Below are 22,241 nucleotides of genomic sequence, written 5' to 3'. Positions count from 1 at the left end.
TTCAGCCTATCACACGAGCCGGTCTAGGGGACGGGACCTCGTTAGAGCGTCACCGCTGAACACAGACCCAGCCAGCTCAGTGATGATACACAGGAGATGTCATGCCCGCCGTACAGCCCGCCCTATTGTGCCTAATAGGAGGATCGGATTCGGCAGGGTGGCTGCATATAGAGGAAATGAGCTGTCTATATTTCTCCATACAGCCGCTGAATGCTTGCAGGAGGGAGAGGAGGAGAATCAAGCATTCCGCGGCTGTATGGAGCAATATAGACAGCTCTTTTCCTCGATATGCAGCCCCCCTGCTTCTCCTCCTATCAGGTTCTCCTGGAAGCTCCCCCCCAGTGTTCTCCTCCCCACCACACTTCTCTCCACCCCTGTTCTTTCTGCCCCCCTGCTCTCCCCATCCTTCTCCAGCCACCATCCCAGTGCTCTCCACCCCTGCCCCCCCAGTGCCTGCTCTCCACCCCTGTTCTCCCCCCCAGTGCTCTCCACCCCTGTTCTCCCCTCCAGTGCTCTCCATCCCTGCCCCCCCCCAGTGCTCTCCACCCCTGTTCCCCCCCCCCAGTGCTCTCCACCCCTGTTCTGCTCTCCACCCATGTTCTCCCCCCCAGTGCTCTCCACTCATGTTCTCCCCCCAGTGCTTTCCACCCCTGTTCTCCCCACCCCCCAGTGCTCTCAACCCCTGTTCTCCCACTCAGTGCTCTCCACCCCTGCCCCCCCAGTGCTCTCCACCCCTGTTCTGCTCTCCACCCCTGTTCTCCCCCCAGTGCTCTCCACCCCTGTTCTACCCACCCCCAGTGCTCTCCACCCCTGTTCTTTCTGCCCCCCCTAGTGCTCTCAAGCTACACATCGCTCTCCAGCCCCCCAGTGTTCTTCACCCCTGTTCTTTTTGGCTCCCCCTCCAGTGCTCTCAAGCTCCCCCCCAGCACTCTCCGCTCCCCGTCCCTGTACTCTCCACTCCCACCTGAATTTTGCCCCCACCCATGTGCTCTCTAACCCCACCAGTGCTCTCCGCTCCCCCTGCATTTTTCCCCCACCCATTTGCTCTCCAACCCCTCCAGTGCTCTCCACCCCCCATAGTGTGCTCCAGCCCCCGTACTTTCCACCCCTATTTTTTCTGGCCCCCACTGGTGCTCTCAAGCTCCCCCTATTGCTCTCCACTCCCCAGTGCTCTCCACTCCCCCCTGCTCTTTGTACCCCCAGTGCTCTCCACCCCAGTTCTTTCTGCCCCCCAGTGCTCTCAAGATCCCCCCTTAGTGCTCTCCAGCTCCCTCTCAGCCTCCCTTGCACTCCACCCCTGTTCTTTTTAGCTTCCCCAGTGCTCTCAAGCCCCCCTGCTCTTTGCCCCCACCCATGTGCTCTCCAACCCTGCCAGTGCTCTCCGTTCTCTCTTCTCTCCAGCTCCCACCCAGTGCTCTCACTTCCCCAGGACCAGGGGACAGGCTGACTGGGGCCAGAAAATGAGGACAGCTGAGGGTGCAGGTGGCCAGGGACCACTCCATCTCACAGCAAACAGATCCTCTGGAAGGAGCATTGCTCCTATCCAAAACGAGAACAAACCCTGCATGCTGATGGCGATCATGGATATCCTGCTGGCATGGAAGGTACCGTACCGAGCATTAACAACACACCTTCCCACAGACAGGCACTGCAGGCTGGGACATGGGGCACAGGTGGGGCTGCAATGATGGGCACAGTGAGGCTACATTCGTGGGAACAGTGAGACTGCATTTGATGGGCACAGTAAAGCTGCATTTGATGGGCACAGTGAGGCTGCATTTGATGGGCACAGTGAGGCTGCATTTGATGGGCACAGTGAGGCTGCATTGAGCTCTTGTATCATGTCTGTAGCCTCTGACCATCTCCTGTATCATGTTTGCAGTTTCTGATCATCTCCTGTATCATGTCTGCAGTCTCTGATCATCTCCTGTATCATGTCTGCAGTCTCTGAGGGAGTCTGGAGAGGAGTCAAGAGTGGGAGCACCGCCGGGATGGGGGTCATGGGAGAAGTCAGATGTGTGTGGACTGTGGAGAAGAGACTATATAGAATAAAAATAGAGCCACCAAGCTGGAGTCGACTGACTGAGCCCTGCATGGTGCACCTGAGAGGAGGTCGGTGACAGCACCGCTAGGCCAGTCTGAGGGGGGTCAATGATGTAAGGGGGAAGTGAATACGATCATGTAAGGGGGCACTGATATAAAGGTTTCCCCCTTATATCAGTATATATATATACTGCAGACAGACAGACAGATTTTTTTCAATACATTTTAGTTTCAGTGCATTATTGCTTCCCCCTTCTACATTATCATTTATTGATAATTTGCACTGTATTAACTTATTCCAGAAGGTGGCAACAAAAGACTTAATCCTTTATTCCCGTTTGCTGAGGGAAAATATTTTACTTTTTTTTTTTTTCAGTGCAAAGCCATTTGTTCATTGACAGACAAATTGCATACAAAGCTCAAGACAGGAAAACATTTTAATTTGGTACACAATGAACAGCAGGCAATCTACAGCATGTGTTGGCATTTTCAAGTGTATGCAAAGCTTTGAAATTGTGCACACTAGAAACATGCTGTCTTTCATTAGAAACTGCATACATTAAGTAAAGCATCTTTACTTAAGGATCATCAGCTTTAAAAAAAAAAAAAAAAAAAAGTATTTTTGTCTTTTTGTAATTGTAGCTTTAAAAGGTACAAAATGTATTGTATTAACAAACATTGGTCCAAACTACAGTATTTTGTTACAACCTAACAATTATTCATGCATGCATTTAGAGTACCGTATTTTCCGACTTTTTAATCCATGAAATTCTTTTTAAAAGTCAGGGGTCATCTTATACGCCGGTAACCTAACATGCAGACTGTAGTCGTCCATTTTTCAAAAGCCGCTTCTCCTCCTTCTGCTGTTCTGTGATAGGCGGAACACTCAGCTTCCCAGCAGAGCCTCTTTTCAGTGTTCCGCCTATCACGGATGCCCTCTCGTCCTCTGTCTCGGACTAGAGGGCATCCTTGATAGGCGGAACACTGAACACAGTGTCTCCTGGGAAGCTGAATGTCCCGCCTATCACGGAACAGCACGAGGAGGAGGCGCGGCTTTTGAAAAATGGACGGCCGCGGTCTGACAGATTCTGCATGTCAGGGATAAGGTAAGGGATTGTCGAGACATGCAATGGCACAGTGAGGTATGCAGTGACACAGTAAGGCATGTAATGGTGGCACAGTGAGGCATGCAATGGCACAGTGAGGCATGTAATGGTGACACAGTGAGGCATGTAATGGTGGCACAGTGAGGCATGTAATGGTGGCACAGTGAGGCATGTAATGGTGGCACAGTCTGGCATGTAATGGTGGCACAGTGAGGCATGTAATGGTGGCACAGTCTGGCATGTAATGGTGGAACAGTTTGGCATGTAATGGCACAGTGAGGCATGTAATGGCATGGCGAGGTGAGGCAAGCCATGACTAGTAGGAAGGGGGTCGTCTTATATGGTGAGTATATCCCAAAACCAACATTTTAGCTGGAAAATTAGGGGGTTCTTATACGTCCAGTCGTCTTATACGCCGGCAAATACGGTATGTATTTATGTTATTTAATTAACCATACAATGGTATAGTTTTATGATGTGATGTAAACAGATAATTGTTTTCTTCTGCAATATAAAAAAATTGAAAACGGAAATGGAAAATCTAAACTGTAAAAAAGTACAGGGTAGAACATATTGCACAAAACATGTAGTTATTCTTCCAGTAATCTAGTTAGCTAAGAATGTGTCAATAATTGCCACTTTGGATTGCAGTTGTTAGCCCCTCTGCCGTAATCCTGCAAATGAATGTAAAATAATAATTCTTCAATTTGAATATCTACAGTACACAGTGAGAGAGAGTCACAGAAACTTCAGAGGAACAGCAGTTCATTTATAGTACATTGTGTAAAGGAGGGAGACATCCAAACACATTTTTCTTCCTGAAAGTGCTGAATGTGCAGGAGATCAGTGAATGATGTGTGAACTGTGCTGTTGCAACTTAGAAGGCATCCCTGAGGCAAAAGTCTTGCTTTCCATTATGGAAGGCATGCCCTACCTGTAGGAAATAAACACAGCTGAACAAGGCTTCAGAGTTTTGGATCTTCGGAGGAACGTAATGTTGCTCTTTCACATGTTAGTAAAAATTACAGTTCCATCCAGGGGGCACAAACAGTTCAAAAATTATTTTTATAATATTATTATGGTGATTTCCTAATAGTGCTTTTTTCACACATCTTTGGACCCTGGACAATGAACTGTGCTTGGATGTTTTAACACAGTTAACCCCTTCCCTGCCAGTGACATTTATACAGTAATAGTGCATTTTTATAGCACTAATCACTGTATAAATGTCACTGGTCCCAAAAATGTGTCAAAAGTGTCCAATTTGTCCGCCGCAATATCTCAGTCCCGATAAAAATCGCTGATAGCCGCCATTACTAGTAAAAAAAAAAAAATGATACAAATTCCATAAATCTATCACCTATTTTGTAGACAATGTAACTTTTGTGCGAACCAATCTATATACGCTTATTGTGATTTTTTCCCAAAAATATGTAGAAGAATACATATAGGCTTAAACTGAGGAAAAAATTTGTTTTTTGAAAAAAAAATGGGATATTTATTATAGCAAAAAGTAAAAGATAGTGGGGGTTATTTACAAAAGGCAAATCCACTTTGCACTACAAGTGCACTTGGAGGTGCATTGGAAGTGCACTTGGAAGTGCAGTCGCTGTAGATCTGAGGGGAAGATCTGAAATGAGGGGAAGCTCTGCTGATTTTATCATCCAATCATGTGCAAGCTAAAATGCTGTTTTTTATTTTCCTTGCATATCCCCCTAAGATCTACAGTGACTGCACTTGAAAGTGCACTTTCAAGTATACTTGTAGTGCAAAGTGGATTTGCCTTTCGTAAATAACTCCCATTGTATTTTTTCCAATTACAAAAAATAAAAACCGCAGAGGTGATCAAATACCACCAAAATAAATCTCTATTTGTAGGAAAAAAAGGACCTACACTTTGTTTGGGTACAGCATCACACGACCACACATTTTTCAGTTAAAGCGACGCAGTGCCGTATCACAAAAAATGGCCTGGTCGGGAAGGAAGTAAATTATTCCGGGTCTGAAGTAAAACAATAAAACAGAAAATTGTTATTAATTCCTACGGTAATTTCCTGGTCTGTCCTCACGTCAGCACACCTTGGGTTAATCCCCTCCTCCGGTCCTCCAGTACCACCTTCTTCTTAGCTGATAAATAAGGGGCCCCTCCTCCCTTTTCCCTTGTTCCACTTAACTGGCGGACGACAGGCTTATAGGGAGGGAAAGAGCTGTGCTGACGTGAGGACAGACAAGGAAAGGAAAATTACCGTAGGTATTAATAACAATTTTCAGTTTTCCTGGCCAGCCTCACGTCAGCACACCAGGGGATTTAATTGAGCTCAACTAGGGTGGGAAAATATATATTAGACTCGGACAACAACTGGAAATGCTGCTTTAGTGAATATTTATATTTTGCTTAAAAAAGTGCCGATACTAGGGCACTCCCGAAATTCGATACATTAGCCGTTGTAACGTCTAAACTGTAATGCCTTGCGAAGGTCTTGCAGGGACTCCAGCTAGAAGTCCTGCATATGTCTTCAATTGGTATCTTAGCAGATGCTGCAAACAAGGATGCCCCCCTCTGGTAGAATTAGCTCTAATCGCCTGTGGAGGCGTCAGCCCCTGTTTCTCATACGTAAGACTTATCACTTTGGTGATCCAGTTAGATATTATTCTGGTTGAGGCAGTTTGTCCTCTTTTAGGACCAGATGGTAAGATGAAGAGGGAATTCGTCTTTCGCACCTGTAGAGAGCGTTGTAGATAAATTGAAAACAGATTGACCATGTCCAACGGTCTGAGGTCTAGCTCTTCTTCTTGCCTCGGTGGTTGTGTGAAGCTAGTGTAAGGGGTTAGCTCGGTAGCGGGGTGTGTGACCCCTTGGATGGATTCACCACACACTGAATTTATACAGACAGGCAGTCGAAGATGGTTGAAAACAAAGGGCCAGATTCTCGCAGATCGGCGTTAAACTATGCGGCCGTAACGTATCTCGTTTATGTTACGCGGCCGCAAGTTTTATGGGCAAGTGCTTGATTCACAAAGCACTTGCCTGTAAAGTTGCGGCAGCGTAGCGTAAATTCTCTGGCGCAAGCCCGCCTAATTAAAATGATCCAGGTAGGGGGCGTGGATCATTTAAATTAGGCTCGTTCTCGCGCCGATCGTACTGCGCATGCGCCGTCCCTAAAATTTCCCGACGTGCATTGCGCTAAATGACGTTGCAAGGACGTCATTGGTTTCGACGTTAACGTAAATGGCGTCCAGCGCCATTCACGGACGACTTACGCAAACGACTTACTTTTTTAAATTTCGACGCGGGAACGACGGCCATACTTAACATTGGTTGCCCCTCATATAGCAGGGGTAACTTTACGTGTCATAAAAGCTACAGAAACGTCGTAAATTTACTGTGTCGACCGCGCGTACGTTCGGGAATCCCGCGTAAATAGCTAATTTGCATAGACGATGGGGAAAACGACGTCGGCGACACCTAGCGGCGGGGAAAAAAATGCATCTAAGATCTGACAGCGTAAGAGCCTTACGCCTGTCAGATCTAATTGATATCTATGCGTAACTGATTCTAAGAATCAGTCGCATAGATACGCCGGGCCAGATTAGGACTTACGATGGCACAAATGGTGTTGCACCGTAGTAAGCCCTTTGAGAATCTGGCCCAAAGAATTTGGTTTATTGTTCGATCTTGCTGGAAACAAGTGCAAGCATCCAAACAGCATAAACAAAATCAAACATAAAATAAACCCTAGCCACTTTGGGTGTCTACCTTCAGAACCCATCTATGGAGTCTAGCAGAGCCTACTACTGGGTAGACACTGCTTCATCAGAACAATATAAGACACACGGCCATGGAATTGGGGGCAAATATATGCATAGGTAGAACAAGACCATCAAATTGTTTTCTAGGCCAAATTGTGTTGATGACCACCACTACCACCAACAACAACAACATTAACGCCGTCCATGTGGCTTTCCAAATCAAAGCTATATTTCACCATATTAAAAAAAAAAGCCTAGCATTAGCCTGGCAGAACACAGATGCTATTCAACTCATGGTGACTCCAAGACACCCTAATTTGCATATCTGTGCATCTGCATGGGGGCGGGAATCAGCAGGCATGCGTAACAATCGGCTTCTTCAGAACAATATAAGACACACGGCCTGGCAGAACACAGATCCTGTTCAACTTATGGTGACTCGAAGACACCCTAATTTGCATGTCTGTGCAGTTGCATGGGGGCGGGAATGAGCAGGCATGCGTAACAATCGGCTTCTTCAGAACAATATAAGATGCACGACCTGGCAGAACACAGATCCTGTTCAACTCATGGTGACTACAAGACACCCTAATTTGCATGTCTGTGCAGCTGCATGGGGGCGGGAATGAGTAGGCATGTGTAACAATCAGCTTCATCAGAACAATATAAGACGCACAGCCTGGCAGAACACAGATCCTGTTCAACTCATGGTGACTTCAAGACACCCTAATTTGCATGTCTGTGCAGCTGCATGGGGGCGGTAATCAGTAGGCATGTGTAACAATCAGCTTCATCAGAACAATATCAGACGCAAGACCTGGCAGAACACAGATCCTGTTCAACTCATGGTGACTCCAAGACACCCTAATTTGCATGTCTGTGCAGCAGCATGGGGGCGGGAATGAGTAGGCATGCGTAACAATCAGCTTCATCAGAACAATATAAGACGCACGGCCTGGCAGAACACAGATCCTGTTCAACTCATGGTGACTTCAAGACACCCTAATTTGCATGTCTGTGCAGCTGCATGGGGGCGGTAATCAGTAGGCATGCGTAACAATCAGCTTCATCAGAACAATATAAGACGCAAGGCCTGACAGAACACAGATCCTGTTCAACTCATGGTGACTCCAAGACACCCTAATTTGCATGTCTGTGCAGCTGCAGGGGGGCGGGAATCAGCAGGCATGCGTAACAGTCGGCTTCATCAGAACAATATAAGACGCACGGCCATGGAATTGGGGGCAAATACATGCGTAGGTAGAACAAGACCATCAAATTGTTTTCTAGACCGTGTTGACGACGACGACCACCACAACAACAACAACAACAACATTAACGCCGTCTATGCGGCTTTCCAAATCAAAGCTATTTTTCACCACATAAAAAAAAAAGCCCAGCATTAGCCTGGCAGAACACAGACACTGTTCAACTCATGGTGACTCCAAGACACCTTAATTTGCATGTTTGTGCATCTGCATGGGGGCGGGAATCAGCAGGCATGTGTAACAATCGGCTTCATCAGAATAATATCAGACGCTTGGCCTGGCAGAACACAGATTCTGTTCAACTCATGGTGACTCCAAGACACCCTAATTTGCATGTCTGTGCAGCTGCATTGGGGCGGGAATCAGTAGGCATGCGTAACAATCGGCTTCATCAGAACAATATAAGACGCAAGGCCTGGCAGAACACAGATCCTGTTCAACTCATGGTGACTCCAAGACACCCTAATTTGCTTGTCTGTGCAACTGCATGGGGGCGGGAATCAGTAGGCATGCGTAACAATCGGCTTCATCAGTACAATATAAGACGCAAAGCCTGGCAGAACACAGATCCTGTTCAACTTATGGTGACTCCAAGACACCCTAATTTGCATGTCTGTCCAGTTGCATGGGGGCAGGAATCACCAGGCATTCATAACAGTCGGCTTCATCAGAACAATATAAGACGCATGGCCATGGAATTGGGGGCAAATACATGCGTAGGTAGAACAAGACCATCAAATTGTTTTCTAGGCCGTGTTGACCACCACCACCAACAACAACATTAACGCCGTCCATGTGGCTTTCCAAATCAAAGCTATTTTTCACCATATTAAAAAAAAAAGCCCAGCATTAGTCTGGCAGAACACAGATACTGTTCAACTCATGGTGACTCCAAGACACCCTAATTTGCATGTCTGTGCATCTGCATGGGGGCGGAAATCAGCAGGCATGCGTAACAATCGGCTTCATCAGAGCAATATAAGACGCACGGCCTGGCAGAACACAGATCCTGTTCAACTTATGGTGACTCCAAGACACCCTAATTTGCATGTTTGTGCATCTGCATGGGGGCAGGAATCAGCAGGCATGCGTAACAATCGGCTTCATCAGAGCAATATAAGACACACGGCCTGGCAGAACACAGATCCTGTTCAACTTATGGTGACTCCAAAACACCCTAATTTGCATGTCTGTGCAGCTGCATGGGGGCGGGAATCAGCAGGCATGCGTAACAATCGGCTTCATCAGAACAATACCTGACGCTTGGCCTGGCAGAACACAGATCCTGTTCAACTCATGGTGACTACAAGACACCCTAATTTGCATGCCTATGCAGCTGCAGGAATCAGCAGGCATGCGTAACAGTCGGCATCATCAGAACAATATAAGACACGCCGCCATGGAATTGGGGGCAAATACATGCGTAGGTAGAACAAGACCATCAAATTGTTTTCTAGGCCGTGTTGACCACCACCACCAACAACAACACTAACGCCGTCTATGTGGCTTTCCAAATCAAAGCTATTTTTCACCATATTAAAAAAAAAAGCCCAGCATTAGTCTGGCAGAACACAGATACTGTTCAACTCATGGTGACTCCAAGACACCCTAATTTGCATGTCTGTGCATCTGCATGGGGGCGGGAATCAGCAGGCATGCGTAACAATCGGCTTCATCAGAACAATATAAGACGCATGGCCTGGCAGAACACAGATCCTGTTCAACTTATGGTGACTCCAAGACACATTATTTTGCATGTCTGTGCAGCTGCATGGGGGCGGGAATCAGCAGACATGCGTAACAATCGACTTCATCAGAACAATATAAGCTGCATGGCCTGGCATTACACAGATCCTGTTCAACTTATGGTGACTCCAAGACACCCTAATTTGCATGTTTGTGCATCTGCATGGGGGCGGGAATCAGCAGGCATGCGTAACAATCGGCTTCATCTGTACAGTGTCAGATGCTTGGCCTGGCAGAACACAGATCCTGTGCAACTCATGGTGACTCCAAAAAACCCTAATTTGCATGTCTGTGCAGCTGCATGGGGGCGGGAATGAGCACGCACGCGTAACAATCAGCATCATTAGAACAATATAAGACGCGCCGCCATGGAATTGGGGGCAAATACAATCGGCTTCATCAGAACAATAGCAGACGCTTGGCCTGGCAGAACACAGATCCTGTTCAACTCATGGTGACTCCAAGACACCCTAATTTGCATGTCTGTGCAGCTGCATGGGGGCAGGAATCAGCAGGCATGCGTAACAATCGGCTTCATCAGAACAATATCAGGCGCTTGGCCTGGCAGAACACAGATGCTGTTCAACTCATGGTGACTCCAAGACACCCTAATTTGCATGTTTGTGCATCTGCATGGGGGCAGGAATCAGCAGGCATGCGTAACAATCGGCTTCATCAGAACAATATAAGACACACGGCCTGGCAGAACACAGATCCTGTTCAACTTATGGTGACTCCAAAACACCCTAATTTGCATGTCTGTGCAGCTGCATGGGGGCGGGAATCAGCAGGCATGCGTAACAATCGGCTTCATCAGAACAATATCTGACGCTTGGCCTGGCAGAACACAGATCCTGTTCAACTCATGGTGACTACAAGACACCCTAATTTGCATGCCTATGCAGCTGCAGGAATCAGCAGGCATGCGTAACAGTCGGCATCATCAGAACAATATAAGACACGCCGCCATGGAATTGGGGGCAAATACATGCGTAGGTAGAACAAGACCATCAAATTGTTTTCTAGGCCGTGTTGACCACCACCACCAACAACAACACTAACGCCGTCTATGTGGCTTTCCAAATCAAAGCTATTTTTCACCATATTAAAAAAAAAAGCCCAGCATTAGTCTGGCAGAACACAGATACTGTTCAACTCATGGTGACTCCAAGACACCCTAATTTGCATGTCTGTGCATCTGCATGGGGGCGGAAATCAGCAGGCATGCGTAACAATCGGCTTCATCAGAGCAATATAAGACGCACGGCCTGGCAGAACACAGATCCTGTTCAACTTATGGTGACTCCAAGACACATTATTTTGCATGTCTGTGCAGCTGCATGGGGGCGGGAATCAGCAGACATGCGTAACAATCAACTTCATCAGAACAATATAAGCTGCATGGCCTGGCATTACACAGATCCTGTTCAACTTATGGTGACTCCAAGACACCCTAATTTGCATGTTTGTGCATCTGCATGGGGGCGGGAATCAGCAGGCATGCGTAACAATCGGCTTCATCTGTACAGTGTCAGACGCTTGGCCTGGCAGAACACAGATCCTGTGCAACTCATGGTGACTCCAAAAAACCCTAATTTGCATGTCTGGGGCGGGAATGAGCACGCACGCGTAACAATCAGCATCATCAGAACAATATAAGACGCGCCGCCATGGAATTGGGGGCAAATACAATCGGCTTCATCAGAACAATAGCAGACGCTTGGCCTGGCAGAACACAGATCCTGTTCAACTCATGGTGACTCCAAGACACCCTAATTTGCATGCCTGTGCAGCTGCATGGGGGCAGGAATCAGCAGGCATGCGTAACAATCGGCTTCATCAGAACAATATCAGGCGCTTGGCCTGGCAGAACACAGATGCTGTTCAACTCATGGTGACTCCAAGACACCCTAATTTGCATGTTTGTGCATCTGCATGGGGGCGGGAATCAGCAGGCATGCGTAACAATCGGCTTCATCAAAGCAATATAAGACACACGGCCTGGCAGAACACAGATCCTGTTCAACTTATGGTGACTCCAAAACACCCTAATTTGCATGTCTGTGCAGCTGCATGGGGGCGGGAATCAGCAGGCATGCGTAACAATCGGCTTCATCAGAACAATATCTGATGCTTGGCCTGGCAGAACACAGATCCTGTTCAACTCATGGTGACTACAAGACACCCTAATTTGCATGCCTATGCAGCTGCAGGAATCAGCAGGCATGCGTAACAGTCGGCATCATCAGAACAATATAAGACGCGCCGCCATGGAATTGGGGGCAAATACATGCGTAGGTAGAACAAGACCATCAAATTGTTTTCTAGGCCGTGTTGACCACCACCACCAACAACAACAACATTAACGCCGTCTATGTGGCTTTCCAAATCAAAGCTATTTTTCACCATATTAAAAAAAAAAGCCCAGCATTAGTCTGGCAGAACACAGATACTGTTCAACTCATGGTGACTCCAAGACACCCTAATTTGCATGTCTGTGCATCTGCATGGGGGCTGAAATCAGCAGGCATGCGTAACAATCGGCTTCATCAGTGCAATATAAGACACACGGCCTGGCAGAACACAGATCCTGTTCAACTTATGGTGACTGCAAAACACCCTAATTTGCATGTCTGTGCAGCTGCATGGGGGCGGGAATCAGCAGGCATGCGTAACAATCGGCTTCATCAGAACAATATCTGACGCTTGGCCTGGCAGAACACAGATCCTGTTCAACTCATGGTGACTACAAGACACCCTAATTTGCATGCCTATGCAGCTGCAGGAATCAGCAGGCATGCGTAACAGTCGGCATCATCAGAACAATATAAGACACGCCGCCATGGAATTGGGGGCAAATACATGCGTAGGTAGAACAAGACCATCAAATTGTTTTCTAGGCCGTGTTGACCACCACCACCAACAACAACATTAACGCCGTCTATGTGGCTTTCCAAATCAAAGATATTTTTCACCATATTAAAAAAAAAAGCCCAGCATTAGTCTGGTAGAACACAGATACTTTTCAACTCATGGTGACTCCAAGACACCCTAATTTGCATATTTGTGCATCTGCATGGGGGCGGGAATCAGCAGGCATGCGTAACAATCGGCTTCATCAGAGCAATATAAGACACACGGCCTGGCAGAACACAGATCCTGTTCAACTTATGGTGACTCCAAGACACATTATTTTGCATGTCTGTGCAGCTGCATGGGGGCGGGAATCAGCAGACATGCGTAACAATCGACTTCATCAGAACAATATAAGCTGCATGGCCTGGCATTACACAGATCCTGTTCAACTTATGGTGACTCCAAGACACCCTAATTTGCATGTTTGTGCATCTGCATGGGGGCGGGAATCAGCAGGCATGCGTAACAATCGGCTTCATCTGTACAGTGTCAGATGCTTGGCCTGGCAGAACACAGATCCTGTGCAACTCATGGTGACTCCAAAAAACCCTAATTTGCATGTCTGTGCAGCTGCATGGGGGCGGGAATGAGCACGCACGCGTAACAATCAGCATCATCAGAACAATATAAGACGCGCCGCCATGGAATTGGGGGCAAATACAATCGGCTTCATCAGAACAATAGCAGACGCTTGGCCTGGCAGAACACAGATCCTGTTCAACTCATGGTGACTCCAAGACACCCTAATTTGCATGTCTGTGCAGCTGCATTGGGGCGGGAATCAGTAGGCATGCGTAACAATCGGCTTCATCAGAACAATATAAGACGCAAGGCCTGGCAGAACACAGATCCTGTTCAACTCATGGTGACTCCAAGACACCCTAATTTGCTTGTCTGTGCAACTGCATGGGGGCGGGAATCAGTAGGCATGCGTAACAATCGGCTTCATCAGTACAATATAAGACGCAAAGCCTGGCAGAACACAGATCCTGTTCAACTTATGGTGACTCCAAGACACCCTAATTTGCATGTCTGTCCAGTTGCATGGGGGCAGGAATCACCAGGCATTCATAACAGTCGGCTTCATCAGAACAATATAAGACGCATGGCCATGGAATTGGGGGCAAATACATGCGTAGGTAGAACAAGACCATCAAATTGTTTTCTAGGCCGTGTTGACCACCACCACCAACAACAACATTAACGCCGTCCATGTGGCTTTCCAAATCAAAGCTATTTTTCACCATATTAAAAAAAAAAGCCCAGCATTAGTCTGGCAGAACACAGATACTGTTCAACTCATGGTGACTCCAAGACACCCTAATTTGCATGTCTGTGCATCTGCATGGGGGCGGAAATCAGCAGGCATGCGTAACAATCGGCTTCATCAGAGCAATATAAGACGCACGGCCTGGCAGAACACAGATCCTGTTCAACTTATGGTGACTCCAAGACACCCTAATTTGCATGTTTGTGCATCTGCATGGGGGCAGGAATCAGCAGGCATGCGTAACAATCGGCTTCATCAGAGCAATATAAGACACACGGCCTGGCAGAACACAGATCCTGTTCAACTTATGGTGACTCCAAAACACCCTAATTTGCATGTCTGTGCAGCTGCATGGGGGCGGGAATCAGCAGGCATGCGTAACAATCGGCTTCATCAGAACAATACCTGACGCTTGGCCTGGCAGAACACAGATCCTGTTCAACTCATGGTGACTACAAGACACCCTAATTTGCATGCCTATGCAGCTGCAGGAATCAGCAGGCATGCGTAACAGTCGGCATCATCAGAACAATATAAGACACGCCGCCATGGAATTGGGGGCAAATACATGCGTAGGTAGAACAAGACCATCAAATTGTTTTCTAGGCCGTGTTGACCACCACCACCAACAACAACACTAACGCCGTCTATGTGGCTTTCCAAATCAAAGCTATTTTTCACCATATTAAAAAAAAAAGCCCAGCATTAGTCTGGCAGAACACAGATACTGTTCAACTCATGGTGACTCCAAGACACCCTAATTTGCATGTCTGTGCATCTGCATGGGGGCGGAAATCAGCAGGCATGCGTAACAATCGGCTTCATCAGAGCAATATAAGACGCACGGCCTGGCAGAACACAGATCCTGTTCAACTTATGGTGACTCCAAGACACATTATTTTGCATGTCTGTGCAGCTGCATGGGGGCGGGAATCAGCAGACATGCGTAACAATCGACTTCATCAGAACAATATAAGCTGCATGGCCTGGCATTACACAGATCCTGTTCAACTTATGGTGACTCCAAGACACCCTAATTTGCATGTTTGTGCATCTGCATGGGGGCGGGAATCAGCAGGCATGCGTAACAATCGGCTTCATCTGTACAGTGTCAGACGCTTGGCCTGGCAGAACACAGATCCTGTGCAACTCATGGTGACTCCAAAAAACCCTAATTTGCATGTCTGTGCAGCTGCATGGGGGCGGGAATGAGCACGCACGCGTAACAATCAGCATCATTAGAACAATATAAGACGCGCCGCCATGGAATTGGGGGCAAATACAATCGGCTTCATCAGAACAATAGCAGACGCTTGGCCTGGCAGAACACAGATCCTGTTCAACTCATGGTGACTCCAAGACACCCTAATTTGCATGTCTGTGCAGCTGCATGGGGGCAGGAATCAGCAGGCATGCGTAACAATCGGCTTCATCAGAACAATATCAGGCGCTTGGCCTGGCAGAACACAGATGCTGTTCAACTCATGGTGACTCCAAGACACCCTAATTTGCATGTTTGTGCATCTGCATGGGGGCAGGAATCAGCAGGCATGCGTAACAATCGGCTTCATCAGAGCAATATAAGACACACGGCCTGGCAGAACACAGATCCTGTTCAACTTATGGTGACTCCAAAACACCCTAATTTGCATGTCTGTGCAGCTGCATGGGGGCGGGAATCAGCAGGCATGCGTAACAATCGGCTTCATCAGAACAATATCTGACGCTTGGCCTGGCAGAACACAGATCCTGTTCAACTCATGGTGACTACAAGACACCCTAATTTGCATGCCTATGCAGCTGCAGGAATCAGCAGGCATGCGTAACAGTCGGCATCATCAGAACAATATAAGACACGCCGCCATGGAATTGGGGGCAAATACATGCGTAGGTAGAACAAGACCATCAAATTGTTTTCTAGGCCGTGTTGACCACCACCACCAACAACAACACTAACGCCGTCTATGTGGCTTTCCAAATCAAAGCTATTTTTCACCATATTAAAAAAAAAAGCCCAGCATTAGTCTGGCAGAACACAGATACTGTTCAACTCATGGTGACTCCAAGACACCCTAATTTGCATGTCTGTGCATCTGCATGGGGGCGGAAATCAGCAGGCATGCGTAACAATCGGCTTCATCAGAGCAATATAAGACGCACGGCCTGGCAGAACACAGATCCTGTTCAACTTATGGTGACTCCAAGACACATTATTTTGCATGTCTGTGCAGCTGCATGGGGGCGGGAATCAGCAGACATGCGTAACAATCAACTTCATCAGAACAATATAAGCTGCATGGCCTGGCATTACACAGATCCTGTTCAACTTATGGTGACTCCAAGACACCCTAATTTGCATGTTTGTGCATCTGCATGGGGGCGGGAATCAGCAGGCATGCGTAACAATCGGCTTCATCTGTACAGTGTCAGACGCTTGGCCTGGCAGAACACAGATCCTGTGCAACTCATGGTGACTCCAAAAAACCCTAATTTGCATGTCTGGGGCGGGAATGAGCACGCACGCGTAACAATCAGCATCATCAGAACAATATAAGACGCGCCGCCATGGAATTGGGGGCAAATACAATCGGCTTCATCAGAACAATAGCAGACGCTTGGCCTGGCAGAACACAGATCCTGTTCAACTCATGGTGACTCCAAGACACCCTAATTTGCATGCCTGTGCAGCTGCATGGGGGCAGGAATCAGCAGGCATGCGTAACAATCGGCTTCATCAGAACAATATCAGGCGCTTGGCCTGGCAGAACACAGATGCTGTTCAACTCATGGTGACTCCAAGACACCCTAATTTGCATGTTTGTGCATCTGCATGGGGGCGGGAATCAGCAGGCATGCGTAACAATCGGCTTCATCAAAGCAATATAAGACACACGGCCTGGCAGAACACAGATCCTGTTCAACTTATGGTGACTCCAAAACACCCTAATTTGCATGTCTGTGCAGCTGCATGGGGGCGGGAATCAGCAGGCATGCGTAACAATCGGCTTCATCAGAACAATACCTGACGCTTGGCCTGGCAGAACACAGATCCTGTTCAACTCATGGTGACTACAAGACACCCTAATTTGCATGCCTATGCAGCTGCAGGAATCAGCAGGCATGCGTAACAGTCGGCATCATCAGAACAATATAAGACACGCCGCCATGGAATTGGGGGCAAATACATGCGTAGGTAGAACAAGACCATCAAATTGTTTTCTAGGCCGTGTTGACCACCACCACCAACAACAACACTAACTTTTTTTTTTTTTTTTTTTTTTTTTTGAAAAGCCTATGGCGTGTGAACACACCCAAAAAACTCCACCCGGTGCAGAAAAAATGTGCACACACATAAAGAGTGTTCACAAAAACGTGCAGACGGGTGCAACGTCAAGTGGTCCTCCTGTGAAGAGGGACCCATAACCCTGATCCCCCGGGGCGTTAGGCTCCAGACGGGGACTGAGGTACTGTGGTCCGAGCAACCGAAGCCGACACGGACCCAACTTCCTCGGAGGGACTGCCGAAACAGAACCCTCCCAGTACTAGGTGGGGCTCCCCCGAAGGGAGACCCCATGAGAGCAGGCGAACTAAGCCAGAAGGCCATGTCCACCCACTCCCAAGACGTTCAGGGCTGGCCCGAGGACCCGCACCCTACTAATCACACAGTGAGACAAAACGTGCACAACAAAAAAAGACAAAAAAGTGACAAACACAGGCTTAAATAAAATAAAGTGGGGGAAGGGATAGTGGAGAGGAGAGTGAAAGAAGTGGCCATTGTGGTGAAACAATGACCAGGCCCTCCGGCCAGGAATAAAAAATTCCTCCGGTCCTAGCCAAAAGGCCCGGCCCAGGAGGCAGGTGCTAAAAAAAAGCGTGTATCTGGTGCAGTGACCGTGGTATCCTTCAATCAATGTGTCCCTCACACACAGTGATCTTCAGATACCCCTGGACTGCCACTCCAGGGGCACATGCACCATAGGCTTTTCGTTCCATATCCGACCCCCCGACTGGCCAGTGCAGCCCTCCACCCCCGTCAGCTAGAGAGCCCTTCAAGGTTTTCTTGGGGAGAACTGCCGCTCCAGTTAGCAGCCTCCACCAATACTAGCCCCTCCAGACCCTCCGTCAACCCAGCGGATTTGCATGGCTCTGCCCTGTCCTACCACAGGGCATTACCAGCTCCTCCAACCGGATCGCCGACAGAGATAGCACTTACACCAGCCAGCCAGAAGGCCAGACTAGAACTCGGCAAAAAGACCAAGACCAAGCACAGCACCCATCCTCACCAGGAGCACCCTTCCAGATGGCTCAGACTCAACCATGGGCCGGCCCCCAGTATTCTGTCGGGCAGCACGGCGTAGTCCCTGCTGAAACCATCCTTCCAGGTGCAATAACGTCATTGGATTGCATCCACCCTCCCCATGTAGGAGGTGCTTCAGCGCTCCGCTGACAACTGATAAGGACAGATACCACACCCAGTCCCAGCCAAAAGGCCGAGAAGCGGCAGGGAAGACAACCACGATCAGCACGGCCTAGAGTGTGCAATAGCCGTGCCTCGCCCTGGGAGAACCGCCTTCATGATCATGGTGTCTCCCCTGCCAGGTAACAACAACACTAACGCCGTCTATGTGGCTTTCCAAATCAAAGCTATTTTTCACCATATTAAAAAAAAAAGCCCAGCATTAGTCTGGCAGAACACAGATACTGTTCAACTCATGGTGACTCCAAGACACCCTAATTTGCATGTCTGTGCATCTGCATGGGGGCGGAAATCAGCAGGCATGCGTAACAATCGGCTTCATCAGAGCAATATAAGACACACGGCCTGGCAGAACACAGATCCTGTTCAACTTATGGTGACTCCAAGACACATTATTTTGCATGTCTGTGCAGCTGCATGGGGGCGGGAATCAGCAGACATGCGTAACAATCGACTTCATCAGAACAATATAAGCTGCATGGCCTGGCATTACACAGATCCTGTTCAACTTATGGTGACTCCAAGACACCCTAATTTGCATGTTTGTGCATCTGCATGGGGGCGGGAATCAGCAGGCATGCGTAACAATCGGCTTCATCTGTACAGTGTCAGATGCTTGGCCTGGCAGAACACAGATCCTGTGCAACTCATGGTGACTCCAAAAAACCCTAATTTGCATGTCTGTGCAGCTGCATGGGGGCGGGAATGAGCAGGCATGCGTAACAATCAGCATCATCAGAACAATATAAGACGCGCCGCCATGGAATTGGGGGCAAATACAATCGGCTTCATCAGAACAATAGCAGACGCTTGGCCTGGCAGAACACAGATCCTGTTCAACTCATGGTGACTCCAAGACACCCTAATTTGCATGTCTGTGCAGCTGCATGGGGGCGGGAATCAGCAGGCATGCGTAACAATCGGCTTCATCAGAACAATATCAGGCGCTTGGCCTGGCAGAACACAGATGCTGTTCAACTCATGGTGACTCCAAGACACCCTAATTTGCATGTTTGTGCATCTGCATGGGGGCAGGAATCAGCAGGCATGCGTAACAATCGGCTTCATCAGAGCAATATAAGACACACGGCCTGGCAGAACACAGATCCTGTTCAACTTATGGTGACTCCAAAACACCCTAATTTGCATGTCTGTGCAGCTGCATGGGGGCGGGAATCAGCAGGCATGCGTAACAATCGGCTTCATCAGAACAATATCTGACGCTTGGCCTGGCAGAACACAGATCCTGTTCAACTCATGGTGACTACAAGACACCCTAATTTGCATGCCTATGCAGCTGCAGGAATCAGCAGGCATGCGTAACAGTCGGCATCATCAGAACAATATAAGACACGCCACCATGGAATTGGGGGCAAATACATGCGTAGGTAGAACAAGACCATCAAATTGTTTTCTAGGCCGTGTTGACCACCACCACCAACAACAACACTAACGCCGTCTATGTGGCTTTCCAAATCAAAGCTATTTTTCACCATATTAAAAAAAAAAGCCCAGCATTAGTCTGGCAGAACACAGATACTGTTCAACTCATGGTGACTCCAAGACACCCTAATTTGCATGTCTGTGCATCTGCATGGGGGCGGAAATCAGCAGGCATGCGTAACAATCGGCTTCATCAGAGTAATATAAGACGCACGGCCTGGCAGAACACAGATCCTGTTCAACTTATGGTGACTCCAAGACACATTATTTTGCATGTCTGTGCAGCTGCATGGGGGCGGGAATCAGCAGACATGCGTAACAATCGACTTCATCAGAACAATATAAGCTGCATGGCCTGGCATTACACAGATCCTGTTCAACTTATGGTGACTCCAAGACACCCTAATTTGCATGTTTGTGCATCTGCATGGGGGCGGGAATCAGCAGGCATGCGTAACAATCGGCTTCATCTGTACAGTGTCAGATGCTTGGCCTGGCAGAACACAGATCCTGTGCAACTCATGGTGACTCCAAAAAACCCTAATTTGCATGTCTGTGCAGCTGCATGGGGGCGGGAATGAGCACGCACGCGTAACAATCAGCATCATTAGAACAATATAAGACGCGCCGCCATGGAATTGGGGGCAAATACAATCGGCTTCATCAGAACAATAGCAGACGCTTGGCCTGGCAGAACACAGATCCTGTTCAACTCATGGTGACTCCAAGACACCCTAATTTGCATGTCTGTGCAGCTGCATGGGGGCAGGAATCAGCAGGCATGCGTAACAATCGGCTTCATCAGAACAATATCAGGCGCTTGGCCTGGCAGAACACAGATGCTGTTCAACTCATGGTGACTCCAAGACACCCTAATTTGCATGTTTGTGCATCTGCATGGGGGCAGGAATCAGCAGGCATGCGTAACAATCGGCTTCATCAGAGCAATATAAGACACACGGCCTGGCAGAACACAGATCCTGTTCAACTTATGGTGACTCCAAAACACCCTAATTTGCATGTCTGTGCAGCTGCATGGGGGCGGGAATCAGCAGGCATGCGTAACAATCGGCTTCATCAGAACAATATCTGACGCTTGGCCTGGCAGAACACAGATCCTGTTCAACTCATGGTGACTACAAGACACCCTAATTTGCATGCCTATGCAGCTGCAGGAATCAGCAGGCATGCGTAACAGTCGGCATCATCAGAACAATATAAGACACGCCGCCATGGAATTGGGGGCAAATACATGCGTAGGTAGAACAAGACCATCAAATTGTTTTCTAGGCCGTGTTGACCACCACCACCAACAACAACACTAACGCCGTCTATGTGGCTTTCCAAATCAAAGCTATTTTTCACCATATTAAAAAAAAAAGCCCAGCATTAGTCTGGCAGAACACAGATACTGTTCAACTCATGGTGACTCCAAGACACCCTAATTTGCATGTCTGTGCATCTGCATGGGGGCGGAAATCAGCAGGCATGCGTAACAATCGGCTTCATCAGAGCAATATAAGACGCACGGCCTGGCAGAACACAGATCCTGTTCAACTTATGGTGACTCCAAGACACATTATTTTGCATGTCTGTGCAGCTGCATGGGGGCGGGAATCAGCAGACATGCGTAACAATCGACTTCATCAGAACAATATAAGCTGCATGGCCTGGCATTACACAGATCCTGTTCAACTTATGGTGACTCCAAGACACCCTAATTTGCATGTTTGTGCATCTGCATGGGGGCGGGAATCAGCAGGCATGCGTAACAATCGGCTTCATCTGTACAGTGTCAGACGCTTGGCCTGGCAGAACACAGATCCTGTGCAACTCATGGTGACTCCAAAAAACCCTAATTTGCATGTCTGTGCAGCTGCATGGGGGCGGGAATGAGCACGCACGCGTAACAATCAGCATCATCAGAACAATATAAGACGCGCCGCCATGGAATTGGGGGCAAATACAATCGGCTTCATCAGAACAATAGCAGACGCTTGGCCTGGCAGAACACAGATCCTGTTCAACTCATGGTGACTCCAAGACACCCTAATTTGCATGCCTGTGCAGCTGCATGGGGGCAGGAATCAGCAGGCATGCGTAACAATCGGCTTCATCAGAACAATATCAGGCGCTTGGCCTGGCAGAACACAGATGCTCTTCAACTCATGGTGACTCCAAGACACCCTAATTTGCATGTTTGTGCATCTGCATGGGGGCGG

At 48.1% G+C, this 22,241-nt stretch overlaps 1 non-coding gene across 1 annotated transcript; it reads right to left on the bottom strand.

Annotated features, from left to right (window-relative positions):
* Window positions 1-18,547: 18,547 nt before the first annotated feature.
* On the bottom strand, window positions 18,548-18,706 carry LOC120925735. The gene has a single exon (XR_005746930.1). It is a non-coding gene; the product is annotated as a U1 spliceosomal RNA (small nuclear RNA).
* Between the last annotated feature and the right edge of the window lie 3,535 nt (window positions 18,707-22,241).

This window comes from Rana temporaria, chromosome 1, assembly GCF_905171775.1.
Source record: "Rana temporaria chromosome 1, aRanTem1.1, whole genome shotgun sequence".
Classification (NCBI taxonomy): domain Eukaryota; kingdom Metazoa; phylum Chordata; class Amphibia; order Anura; family Ranidae; genus Rana; species Rana temporaria.
Note: the sequence above shows the minus strand (reverse complement) of the source record. Positions and strands in the feature narration are given on the sequence as shown.